The 14,352-nt window shown below is 43.4% G+C and overlaps 1 protein-coding gene across 2 annotated transcripts in view; it reads right to left on the bottom strand.

Annotated features, from left to right (window-relative positions):
- Window positions 1-14,352, bottom strand: part of atp1b3a (ATPase Na+/K+ transporting subunit beta 3a) — a 73,654-nt gene that overhangs the window by 35,740 nt on the left and 23,562 nt on the right. The gene's annotated exons all lie outside the window — the stretch shown is intronic.

Genomic DNA, 14,352 nt, shown 5'->3' with positions numbered 1-14,352 from the left:
TCAAATTGTACATTAAAGAATATATCAAAAATGTTTTAAATATCCAGCCACATACCCTTTATTTTCAGATCTAGGTGACCTTCTGTGTTTTCGCTGTATTTCAAACAATATATAAGGTTTGGCTAAAAAGGAAGATAAGCTGGCCCAGATTTTGTGGTATTTTCCAGTGAACTTAAGAGTCATGGAGATGTACAGCAGGAAACAGACCCTTTCGTCCAACTCGCCCATGCCAATCATATATCCCAATCAAATCTAGTTCCATCTGCCAGCACCCGGCCCATATCACTCCAAACCCTTCCTATTCATATAACCATCCAAATGCCTCTTAAGTGTTGCAACTGTACCAGCCTCCACCACTTCCCCTGGCAGCTCATTCCATACACATACCACCCTCTGCATGAAAAAGATTCCCCTTAGATCTCTTTTATGTCTTTCCAATCTCACCCTAAACCTATGCCCTGTAGTTCTGGACTGTCCCACCCCAGGGAAAGGACTTTGTCTATTTACCCTATATGCCCCTCACGATTTTATAGACATCTATAAGGTCACCCCTCAGCCTCTGACGCTCCAGGGAAAACAGCCCCAGCCTATTCAACCTCTCCCTGTATCTCAAAACCTCCAACTCTGGCAACATCCTTGTAAATCTTTTCTGAATCCTTTCAAGTTTCACAACATCCTTCCAATAGGAAGGAGACTAGAATTGCACGCAATATTCCAAAAGTGGCCTAACAAATGTCTTGCACAGCCGCAACATGACCTCTCAACTCTTGTACTTAATATTCCTCTGACCAATAAAGGAAAGCATACCAAACGCCTTCTTCACTATCCTATCTACCTGTGACTCCACTTTCAAGGAGCTATGAACCTGCACTCCAAGGTCTCTTTGTTCAGCAACACTCCCTAGGACCTTACTGTTAAGTGTATAAGTCCTGCTAAGATTTGCTTTCCCAAAATGCAGCACCTCACACTTATCTAAATTAAACTTCATCTGCTACTTCTCAGCCCGTTGACCCATCTGATCAAGATCCTGTTGTAATCTGAGGTAACCTTCTTCGCTGTCCACTACACCTCCAATTTGGTCATCTGCAAACTTATTAACTATATCTCCTATGTTCACATCCAATCATTTATATAAATGATGAAAAGTAGTGGACCCAGCACCAATCCTTGTGGCACTCCACTGGTCACAGGCCTCCAGTCTGAAAAACAACCCTCCACCACCACCCTCAATCTTCTACCTTTGAGCCACTTCTGTATCCAAATGGCTAGTTTTCTCTGTATTCCATAAGATCTAACCTTGCTAACCAGTCTCCCATGGGGAACCTTGTCAAACGCCTTACTGAAGTCCATATAGATCTGTCCTCATCAATCCTCTTTGTTACTTCTTCAAATAACTTAATCAAGTTTGTGAGACATGATTTCTGACGCACAAAGCCATGTTGACTATCCCTAATCAGTCCTTGCCTTTCCAAATACATGTACATCCTGTTCCTTAGGATTCCCTCCAACAACTTGCCCACCACTGACATCAGGCTCACTGGTCTATAGTTCCCTGGCTTATCCTTACCACCCTTCTTAAACAGTGGCACCACATTAGCCAACCTCCAGTCTTCCGGTCCCTCACCTGTGACTATCGATGATACAAATATCTCAGCAAGAGGCCCAGCAATCACATCCCCAGCTTCTCACAGAGTTCTAGAGTTCACTATAAACCAGTGAGCCTGACCTCAGTGGTGGGCAAGTTGTTAGAGGGAATCCTGAGGGACAGGATGTACATGTATTTGGAAAGGCAAGGACTGATTAGGGATAGTCAACATGGCTTCTGTGTGGGAAATCATGTCTCACAAACTTGATTGAATTTTTTGAAAAGGTAACAAAGAAGATTGATGAGGGCAGAGCAGTAGATGTGATCCATATGGACTTCAGTAAGGCGTTCGACAAAGTTCCCCGTGGGAGACTGATTAGCAAGCTTAGATCTCATGGAATACAGGGAAACTAGCTCAAAGGTAGAAGACAGAGGGTGGTGGTGGAGGGTTGTTTTTCAGGCTGGAGGCCTGTGACCAGTGGAGTGCCACAAGGATTGGTGCTGGGTCCTCTACTTTTTGTCATTTACGTAAATGTTTTGGATGTGAGCATAAGAGGTACAGTTAATAAGTTTGCAGATGACACCAAAATTGGAGGTGTAGTGGACAGCGAAGAGGGTTACCTCAGATTACAACAGGATCTGGACCAGATGGGCCAATGGGCTGAGAAGTGGCAGATGGAGTTTAATTCAGATAAATGCGAGGTGCTGCATTTTGGGAAAGCAAATCTTAGCAGGACTTTATACACTTAATGGTAAGGTCCTAGGGAGTGTTGCTGAACAAAGAGACGTTGGAGTGCAGGTTCATAGCTCCTTGAAAGTGGAGTCACAGGTAGATAGGATAGCGAAGGCGGCGTTTGGTATGCTTTCCTTTATTGGTCAGAGTATTGAGTACAGGAGTTGGGAGGTCATGTTGCGGCTGTACAGGAATTAGTTAGGCCACTTTTGGAATATTGTGTGCAATTCTGGTCTCCTTCCTATCTGAAAAATGTTGTGAAACTTGAAAGGATTCAGAAAAGATTTACAAGGATGTTGCCAGGGTTGGAGGATTTGAACTATAGGGAGAGGCTGAACAGGCTGGGGCTGTTTTGTCTGGAGTGTTGGAAGCTGAGGGGTGACCTTATAGAGGTTTACAAAATTATGAGGGGCATGGATAGGATAAATAGACAAAGTCTTTTCCCTGGGGTCAGGGAGTCCAGAACTAGAGGGCATAGGTTTAGGGTGAGAGGGGAAAGATATAAAAGAGACCTAAGGGGCAACTTTTTCACACAGAGGGTGGTACGTGTATGGAATAAGCTGCCAGAGGATGTGGTGGAGGCTGGTACAATTGCAACATTTAAAAGGCACTTGAATGAGTATATGAATAGGAAGGGTTTGGAGGGATATGGGCCAGGTGCTGGCAGGTGGGACTAGATTGGGTTGGGATATCTGGTTGGCATGGACAGGTTAATATGAGAGGTCTGTTTCCATGCTGCACATCTCTATGACTATGACCTGATAAGGTCCTGCTGATTTATCCACCTCTATGCGTTGCAAGACATCCAGCACTTCCTCCTCTGAAATATGGCCATTTTTCAAGATGTCACCATCTATTTCCCTACATTCTAGGCCTTCCATGTCGTTTTCCACAATAACTTGTTCAGAGATGTTATTCCAATAGACTTTGTTTTAACTGGCATCTTAATCACCGGCTCTTAATAAACATGTAAAATTTATATCCCTCAAATACCACAATGTCCAAGTATTTATGTTGTAAGCGAAGTATAACAGTGATGTGTATAACCCTTGCAGTTTTTTCTATATTTATTGTGTGGCTTTACATTGATTTTAGGAGGAGCTTTGATGTTTTTATGTAGATTTGTTTGAAGGATCTCGATATTTTGATGCTTCACTTGGTGAGGGTTCACTGTATCACATGACTATCCAGAATATTCGATCAATGAGCACACGCCTGTCCCTCAGGTGCTGGTTAATAAAACGTTTGCTCGCTCCAGAGTGGGCAGGACTTGAACCTAAGCTGCCTGGTCCAGAGGCAGGGACATTACCACGGCATCACAAACACACACCACCCCCTCCAAGGGATCTTGGGGCAGCAATGACAGCCAAATTGTCAGCATCTGCCATCACTGCATTTGTGAAAGTGACAGTAACCCCTTGACTCAGTACATCTTTTCTTATTCTGCCACTGGAATTGCCATCACCGGCCTGAACTGCATTTATTGCCCGTTCCTAATTGCCCTTAAGCCACCTTCACAAACCGATGCAATCCATAAGAGAGAATCAGAGGTTATGTTTCAAGGCAGGAGGTTGTAAAGAACAGAGTAAAAAATGAGGTCTGCAGATGCTGGAGATCACAGCTGCAAATGTGTTGCTGGTCAAAGCACAGCAGGTTAGGCAGCATCTCAGGAATAGAGAATTCGACGTTTCGAGCATAAGCCCTTCATCAGGAACGGCTTATGCTCGAAACGTCGAATTCTCTATTCCTGAGATGCTGCCTAACCTGCTGTGCTTTGACCAGCAACACATTTGCGGTTGTAAAGAACAGCCAAATCAGCCTTGAAACCTTAACTCGGTTTCTCTCTTCACACATGCTGCCAGTTCCTCCAGCATTTCAATCATTGTTATTTCTAAACTGTGCAACCACACAGCCATCCAAAACCTCTTGTTGTGCTGCACAGAACACTTTACGTTGCTGTACGTGTTCAGCTGCAGAATAGTTTAAAGGATTGCATGTGACAGAAAAAAAAAGGGCATGTTGGTTTGCCAGAATAGAGCTTCGTATACATGGTATGTACCCCAAAAAAAACTGGCAAGCAACTACTATGTGCAATTATCATTCACTTGCAATCCAATATTGAATCAGGAAACTTAATTCAAATGTACACAAGATGTGGATGAACAATAGAAATTTGTTGGAAACATAATGGAAATAAAACAGGAAAATGTCAATCTTGTTAGCATGTTAATACCCTCAGTAAGATCAATGAGAACATCTACTCTTAACACTGCAACTTCAAGAATAGACAAACCTTTACACCAATTTCCTTAGAAAGGTCAGAACAAAACTAATTGTGAACATGAGTCATTGCAAACCAGCTGCTAAAGTCCTGTCCTTGCTCTAAATCGGAATATTGTCCAATGAATTAGGTTAGCTCATTCTACACACATTAATAACAACTCAATGTTGCAGTTTTAAAGGTTATATGGATAACTGGATTTGTACGTTGCATACCTGGATTTGCCACTCATAAGGCCAGCTTAGACAGTAGCTATTAAACACACAGAAACCTGGGGGTCAGGGGTGAATTGGTAAAAGTGCATGGATGTTGAGAGTTGGAAGACAGCCAGCTACAGTAAGCAGCAGCAAGGAAGGTACAGACCTTGGACCTGTGTTGAGCAGTTATAGGACCATATGACGTAGAAGATGATTATAGGTCATGAACCCATCATGTCTTTCCCACAATTCAATGAGATCATGGCTGATCAGTTTGATCCTCAACGTGTTGTCACCTCGATCATATGATCTGATATGATAATCTGAACAATTGGCAGATACATACATACAACTGGAGAAAGTGCACCTTACTGCAGACAGCTGATGAGGAAGGTGTTATGAAACAAACTGGATATTGTACAGCTGAAAATGTGTTGCTGGTTAAAGCACAGCAGGTCAGGCAGCATCCAAGGAACAGGAAATTCGACGTTTCAGGCATAAGCCCTTCATCAGGAATGAGGAGAGGGTGCCAGGCAGGCTAAGATAAAAGGTAGGGAGGAGGGACTTGGGGGAGGGGCGATGGAGATGTGATAGGTGGAAGGAGGTCTGAAGAGTTTCTGTGCAGAGGAGATGACCTGGGGGGTGCAGTGAGAGAGAGACTCACTGAAATCCTTGTAGAGGGAGGAAGAGAGCTTCACTGAAATCCTTGTAGATTCCTTGGATGCTGCCTAACCTGCTGTGCTTTAACCAGCAACACATTTTCAGCTGTGATCTCCAGCATCTGCAGACCTCATTTTTTACCCGAAGATTTTAACCTACTGTGAATCCTCTTGCAAGGATGCCTTCCTTGAAGAAGCTCTCTTCCTCCCTCTACAAGGATTTCAGTGAGTCTCTCTCTCACTGCACCCCCCAGGTCATCTCCTCTGCACAGAAACTCTTCAGACCTCCTTCCACCTATCACATCTCCATCGCCACTCCCCCAAGTCCCTCCTCCCTACCTTTTATCTTAGCCTGCTTGGCACACTCTCCTCATTCCTGATGAAGGGCTTATGCCCAAAACGTGGAATTTCCTGTTCCTTGGATGCTGCCTAACCTGCTGTGCTTTAACCAGCAACACATTTTCAGCTGTGATCTCCAGCATCTGCAGACCTCATTTTTTACCTGGATACTGTACAGAACAACCATCAGTCCCAGAGTCCCACTGTTTCCAAGTGAGAGCAATAGATCAGCAATAAGTTAGCACAGCAACAACATTCCCTGGTAAAGGAACAGTGCTCTAGTGATGCCAGAGAAACAGACAACAACTTGCATACATAGCATTAGAAGACCTGCACAATTTAAAAAATTATATGAGTCTTACACGTGACAGACTGTTGTAAACAGGTCACAGCAGAATTCACAAAGTTTTCTTCATGAATGACAATTTTCTTTGATGACCACACACAGTGGGTAATTTGTAACAAATATGACAGCATGCAATTACCTTTTGTATTTTATGAAAAGGGGAAGCTTTAAAACAGATAATGGCGAATGAAGAACTCTCCAAGTTGGTAAGGGTGGATAGTAGGAGTCAGCTACCTGTTTCACACAGAATGAAGCAAGGTCTAAGAAGCTGATGGACTTACTGATACAGATTAGATTAGATTCCCTACGCTGTGGAAACAGGCCATTTGGCCCAACAAGTTCACACTGACCCTCCGAAGAGTATTCTACCCATACCCATTCCCATACATTTACCCTGACTAATGCACCTATCACTACGGGCAATTTAGCATGGCCAATTCACCTGACTCGCACATCTTTGGACTGTGAGAGGAAACCAGAGCACCCAGACAGAATGTGCAAACTCCACACAGACAGTGGCCCAAGGCTGGAATCGAACCCACGCCCTTGATACTGTCAGGCAGCAGTGTTAACCACTGAGCCACCATGCCACACCCCAATTGCTTGAAATTTTAATGTGAAAAGAAAGAGAATACATAATAACAGTAATTTTGATTGTCTTGCATTTTTTTTTAATTGTGTACTGATTTATTTATTTATAAAGAATTATCATCGAACATGTTCTGAAAGGATGTCTTGGGATCTAATGAAATGAGAGATAAGTAATGCTGTATTAATCAAGGGTTAATTGGGTATGAATAAATCACGAGGAAGTGGAGAGGATGTTTTATGGAATATGATTAACTGAAATAAAGGTCTCACCAAGTTCTCATGTATAATATTAATAACCAAACTAGTAAATCTTCACTGTTCTGACCCAAATACAAATATATCTTCTTTACACATGGAGACCAAAACTGCAAGTTTCCTGATATAATCTCATCAAAACCCTGTACAATTGTAACAAGGTTTCTTTAATCCTGTGCTCCGGGTCCCTTGCAACATAACCCAACTTGCCATTTGTTTCCCTGATTACCTCCTGCACCAGGATGACCAAATCCTGGCAAAAAACAAACCTAACAGACAGAAGGACAAGACTAATGGGGAAGGGGATTGAGGGTCTGGATAAGCTGCCTAGGATTTTAGCAGCAGGTTGTTGGCAGGTTTGTCCCGCTCCGTACTGGGCATACACCAGGATTAAAAACCAAGATTACAAAACAGAAATGGCCTTGGGCTCAAATAAAACTTAGACACTGGATATCCCCACCACTAATTCAAGCCAGATGCTAGCTTGTGCTAACCTTCTATGTTCCCTGCACAGGCTCTGAATATCAACATGTATTAATTTCCGATCTTTAAAAAAATTTCATTTTTATATTATGACCAAAGTGAAAAATCTGACACATCCCTACATTATATACCATCTGCCATCTTGATGCTCACTCACACAGAGTCAGAGATGTACAACACGGAAGGAGACCCTTCGGGTCCAACCATGCCGACTAGACATACTAAACGGATCTAGTCCCATTGACCAGCATATCCCTCCAAACCCTTTCTATTCATATACCCATCCAGATACCTTTTAAATGTTGTAATTGTACCAGCCTCCACCACTTCCTCTGGCCACACATCGCATACATGCACAACCCTCTGTGAGAAAATGTTGCCCCCCAGATCCCCTTTAAATCTTTCCCTTCTGACCTTAAACCTATGCCCTCTAGTGTTGGGCTCCTCTACTCAAGGAAAAAGACCTTGGCTATTCACCCTAGCCATGTCCCTCATAATTTTGTAAACCTCTATAAGGTCACCCCTCAGCCTCCGATGCTCCAGGGAAAACAGCCCCAGCCTGTTCAGCATCTCCCTATAGATCAAACTTTCCAACACTGGCAACACTTGTAAAATTTTTCAGAATCCTTTCAAGTTTCACAATATCTTTCCTGTAGCAGGGAGACGAGAATTGCGCACAATATTCCAAAAGTGGCCGAGCCAATGTCCTGTACAGACACAACATGATGTCCCAACTCCTGTACTCGATGCATTTATCAATGAAGGGAAGTGTAAGAAATCCTGTCTAACTGTGACTCCACTTTCAAGGAGTTATGCATCTGCACCCTTCGGTCTCTTATTCTGTTTATATTTCTATACAGTCTGTCTGTGCTCCCATCCATTGTCACTAACGGAGATTCAAAATAGCTGAGGCTCTTGACATTCAATGACATTATAACTGGTGAATTCACGAGCGCCAACACCCTGGGGTTATCACTGACCAGAAATTGAACTGCTCACATCTTGTGAAAGAATAATAAAAAGGACAAGCATTAATTCTCATGGCAATTCAACAGGCACACCCTGCCAACTTGAAAATACTAAGAATGATTTAGAAATACTGAGAAACATGTTTCCTAACATTTGCCATCTTTATCTATGACCAAGTCTTTTAAACTAATTCACCAATCAACTTTGGTCTCCTCAATCCTCCTACTTACATAATTAGCTTTATTTAAGTATAATACTCCAGTTTTGGATTTATGTTCATCCCATCATAAACCCAATGGGAAATTCTAACATATCATTCTTACCCTGGGAATCTCTTACTGTGAGATTACTAATTAACCCCATCTTAATTCAAATGATATTACCTAAAATAGCCTCTTCGGGTAAAAAATGAGGTCTGCAGATGCTGGAGATCACAGCTGAAAATGTGTTGCTGGTTAAAGCACAGCAGGTTAGGCAGCATCCAAGGAACAGGAAATTCGACGTTTCGGGCAGATGAAGGGCTTATGCCCGAAACGTCGAATTTCCTATTCCTTGGATGCTGCCTAACCTGCTGTGCTTTAACCAGCAACACATTTTCAGCTAAAATAGCCTCTTCCCTGTTTGGTTCCACTGTGTATTGTTCTAGGAAACTGTCTCGAATGCATCCAATTTACTGGGCCTTAAGACAAAATTTGCAACTTTAATATTGTCCAGCAGCCTGCATGAAGATTAAAATACCCTATCCCACCTCCCAGCTCCACCCCAGATTGCAATTTTACAAATTCTCCTCATTTCTTAATGAACATGTTAAATACAATTAAAATTAAATACAATTACAATTAATTACAAAAGAATTAAAATTTGGGGCAGTCAACATCTCCACCAGTGTTTCCTGCCCCTAATTATTTCTTATTTCTGGGCCAGAGTGATTCTACTGCCTAGGTGAAAGTGAGGACTGCAGATGCTGGGGATCAGAGCCAAGATTAGAGTGGTGCTGGAAAAGCACAGCAGGTCAGGCAGCATCCGAGGATCAGGAAAATTGACATTATGGGCGAAAGCCTTTCATCAGGACTGAGGCAGGGAGCCTCTGGGGTGGAGAGATAAATAGGAGGGGGGTGAGGTTGGGGAGAAGGGCTTATGCCCGAAATGTCGATTCTCCTTCTCCTTTGATGCTGCCTGACCTGCTGCGCTTTTCCAGCAACACATTTTTAAAAACTGTCCCACCTGCCTATCTCCTTCACACCTCTCTGCTCCACCCTCCTCTCTGACCGATCACCTCCATCCCCACCTCCATCCACCTATTGTACTCTTTGCTACCTTCTCCCCCGCCCCACCCCCCTCCCATTTATCTCTCCACCCTGGAGGTTCCCTGCCTTATTCCTGATGAAGGGCTTTTGCCTGAAACGTCGATGTTCCTGCTCCTCAGATGCTGCCTGACCTGCTATGCTTTTCCAGCACCACTCTAATCTTAACTCTGATTCTACTGCCTGACCTATCTGCTCTTTTAAACAAACCTGAGATCAGGGTAAACACATCCTGATGGGACACAGCAACAAAACTCAAAATTAAACCATTAAATGAAACTTACGCCAAGGTGAACGGCTGCTTCCCAAATCAAAGTCACATTGTTTGGAGTGAAGCAACCACTCCTGTTATGCCTATCTATCTCCCATACCATAACTCACCATTTCTATCCAAATAATATCCACTTCCCTCTTGAATGTCTCAACTGAATCTGCCTCTGCCACACTTTCAGACGGGGAACTCCATATGCGAACCACTTCCTTATGAGAAGAAGTTTTTAGATTTTCTCCAGTAGACCCATATGCCATGTTTTATATTGTCTTCTAACATTCTTCCGAGTGCACCTCTTCACACTTTTCTGTGTTGAACCCCATCAGCCACCTATCCACTCACTCCACTAACTCGACAATGTCCTTCTGGAGCTCCACACTGCCCTCCTCACAGGTCATAATTCTTCCAAGTTTTGTGTCATCTGCAAACTTTGAGATTGTCTCCTGCACACAAAGATCCAGATCATTAATCTATAGTCAGGAAAAGCAAGGGTCCAAATACTGACCCCTGGGAAACTCCATGACAAACACTCCATCCACCTGAAATGTGTCCATTGATCATTGCTATTTGCTATCACTCAGCCAGTCTTGGATCCACGTTGCTTTAGTCCCTTTCTACCATGACCTATAACTTTTCTCACATCTGTCATGTGACATTGTATCAAACAACTTCTGCAAATCCACATTTACCTCACCATGGTGTTACTCCCATTCCATCTGTCATCTCCTCAAAAAAACTCCAGTGTTAGTCAAGCATAAATTCTGCTTCAGAAATCTATGCCAACTCTTTCTAACCAATGCACCTTTTTCTTAATGACTCCTAATTTTATCCTGAATAACTGTATCTAGAAGTTTCCCCATCTCTGGAGTTAAACTGACTGGTCCACAATTGCTGGGATTATCCTTACAATCTTTCTTGAACAAGGCCTTGATGCTTGCAATTTTCCAGTCTTCTGGCACTTCCACAGAGTCCAGGAATGAATGAAATATTGTAATCAGTGCCCCTGCAGTTTCTACCCACACGTATGACTTTAACTGGAACGCCTCTGTCCGCGTTTTCTTTTCACCCTACGATCTGCAGGTCCTTACTCACTATGGTCTGCCTGTACTGCTTGCAGACAAAGCTTTTCACTGTACTTAGGTACAGATGGCAATAAGTGGACGGCACAGTGGCACAGTGGTTAGCACTGCTGCCTCACAGCGCCAGAGACCTGGGTTGAATTCCCGCCTCAGGCGACTGTCTGTGTGGAGTTTGCACGTTCTCCCCGTGTCTGCGTGGGTTTCCTCTGGGTGCTCCGGTTTCCTCCCACAGTCCAAAGATGTGCGGGTCAGATGAATTGGCCATGCTAAATTGCCTGTTAGATAAGGGGTAAATGTAGGGGAATGGGTGGGTTGCGCTTCGGCGGGTCGGTGTGGACTTGTTGGGTCGAAGGGCCTGTTTCCACACTGGGAGTAATCTAATCTAATAACTCAAACTAAATCAAATCATACATCCTTCAAATTCCTTGGATGCACCTTATCCAATCCAGGTGCCTTGTTAACTCTTAGTGCCAACAGTCTATCCAAGATTTCTTCCATATCAATTTTGGATCCTACTAATGACAAGACTGGTGAGGTTGGCTAGTGGTCTTCAGGAATGACAGATGCATAGTATCATTTAACTCCTCTGCCATGTCCACTGCCTCTATGGTGTAAATCTTCTTTTTGTTGTTGTCTAATCAACACTGCTCCAGTTTTAATCACATGTTTACTATTTAAAAGCATCTGGAAGACTTTGGGACACCCCTTTAACTTGGCTGCCAGTGTCTTAGAGTTGAAAAATGTGATGCTGGAACATGTGTTTTTCCAGCACCACATTTTTCAACTCTGGTCTCCAGCATCTGCAGTCCTCACTTTCTCCTGCCAGTGTCTTAGAGTCACAGAGAGGTACAGCACAGAAACAGACCCTTCAGTCCAACCCGTCCATGCTGACCAGAAATCCCAACACAATCTAGTCCCACCTGCCAGCACCCGGCCCATATCCCTCCAAACCCTTTCTATTCATATACCCATCCAAATATCTTTTAAATGTTGCAATTGTACCAGCCTCCACCACTTCCTCTGGCAGCTCATTCCATACACGTACCACCCTCTGAGTGAAAATGTTGCCCCTTAGGTCTCGTTTATATCTTTCCCCTCTCACCCTAAACCTATGCCCTCTCGTTCTGGACTCCCCCACCCCAGGGAAAAGACTTTGTCTATTTACCCTCATGATTTTATAGACCTTTATAAGGTCAGCCCTCAGCCTCCGATGCTCCAGGGAAAACAGCCTATAGTCTTTCCCTATAGCACAAATCATCCAACTCTGGCAACATCCTTGTAAATCTTTTCTGAACCCTTTCAAGTTTCACGCAATATTCCGACAGTGGCCTAATCAGGGTTCTCTCAATTCATCTTTGCTTCTCTTATTTACTCCCCCACCCTCTGCCCAGACTTCAGCATTCTTTTTGGTTCTCAAATATATTTTCTACCTGTCATAATCAAACTACTACTTCTTTATTATAATTTCTAACTCCATTGCATTCCAGCGAGCGCTGGATCTGTTTTGTCCTCACTTTTTCAGGGACTATATCACAGCTGAAAATGAACCATCTCCTCTCTGAATGTAGCCCATTATTCACTTTTTCCCACCAACATCTTGTCCTAGTCTATCCTCCACAGCTGGGCCCAGGTTAGGGCATTAGCCTCAGCCCCCGGCATCCTGGTTGCTGGAAGGTTTAACTGGCTTTCAAAGCCTAATCCTAGCTGGGTTCCTCCCCGCTAATCTCTTCCACCTCGTCTGAAAACAGGAAGCTACTGCCCGGCTTTACTACAACGTGTACAGGAATCCTTTCTGAGGTAACAGGGGAAGATTCATTCTTGGACCTAGTAACGGGGAACTAAGCAGGGCAGACAAGAGAAACAGAGATAGGGTAATATCTAAGTACCTCTAATAATTCTACAATAGACTTTAAGATGATGACAGAGAGAAGGACATAAATCGGAAAAACAAGTGAAAGGAAATTTTCAATGACTGAAAGCGGAAATTTACAAAATAAAACAGGGCAGCTACATTGACCATGGAGAATAACAATGGGAAATATTTAGAATGGGGGAGGCAATGGCTTAGTGATATTATCACTAGACTGTTAATCCATAGATCCAGATAATGTTCTGGGAATCTGGGTTCAAAGCTGAAAATGTGTTGCTGGTTAAAGCACAGCAGGTTAGGCAGCATCCAAGGAACAGGAAATTCGACGTTTCGGGCCAGAGCCCTTCATCTGGGTTCAAAGCCCACCATGGTAGAATTTGAATTCAATTTTTTAAAAAATCTGGAATCAAGAATCTAATGATCACCCTGAATCTATTGTCGATTGTCAGAAAAACCCCAGCTGGTTCACTCATGTCATTTCGGGAAGGAAACTGCCATCCTTACCTGGTCCGGCCTACATGTGACTCCAGACCCACCGCAATGGGGTTGACTCTTAACTGCCCTCTGAGCAATAGATGCTGGTCTAGCCAGTGACACCCACACCCCTTATTTGGTGTGAAACAAAAATACATTCCATTAAAAGGAAAAAAACAATTAAATATCTGTGGGATTCGACAGATGTATAGAAGGTAAGCACTGAATCTTACATTTTTTTGGCTAATTAGATTAAGTGTTTTTGGAAGGATTCTCACTGTGAGGCATAGCAGGATTTCTTGATATACCTTATCAAGCGCATGTCATTGACTGCTACACTGTTCGATGGTGGTCCTCAGATTCTACTCAATCCCTGTATTACTACATATCAATCCCAGAGCTCTCCCACTCAATAGATATCCACCAAAAGACTGGCATTTCTGGCACTGTCACCATCTTTGATGGCTGGTGTGCACCCAGACAAGTGTTGGCAATCTAGTGTTGTCCCTCACCAGCAATACAATAGCACACAGTCCATGGCACAGAGCAAACATGGCTGGCACATCCTCACACATACAATCCCATTTTCCTACCTTAGTCTCTCAGGACAGGTAAACCATGTGGTGTGCTGGTTAAACAGAGACTTTCTGCTTAAGCACCTTTTCCAAGTCACAGTTACTTTGTCCCCAGTGCTCACTGGACACCAACATCATCTGCTGTCCATTAGGGTAACATCACATAGAAAGAGGCAACCTCAACAATTCCAAACATGAGTTTTTAGTGATGGCCAGTAAGAGGAAACACAAAACAGTGGAGGCTGCAGTTCACTCCCACAATGCAAACCAAATGATGGCATCATTGCCAATGTCTGTTTGACAGCCCATGATAGTACCCGAAGAGTCATTGATGAGACTAT

The sequence above is a fragment of the Hemiscyllium ocellatum genome, chromosome 13 (assembly GCF_020745735.1).
Source record: "Hemiscyllium ocellatum isolate sHemOce1 chromosome 13, sHemOce1.pat.X.cur, whole genome shotgun sequence".
NCBI classification, from domain to species: Eukaryota; Metazoa; Chordata; class Chondrichthyes; order Orectolobiformes; family Hemiscylliidae; genus Hemiscyllium; species Hemiscyllium ocellatum.
This window is presented reverse-complemented; position numbering and strand designations above follow the sequence as displayed.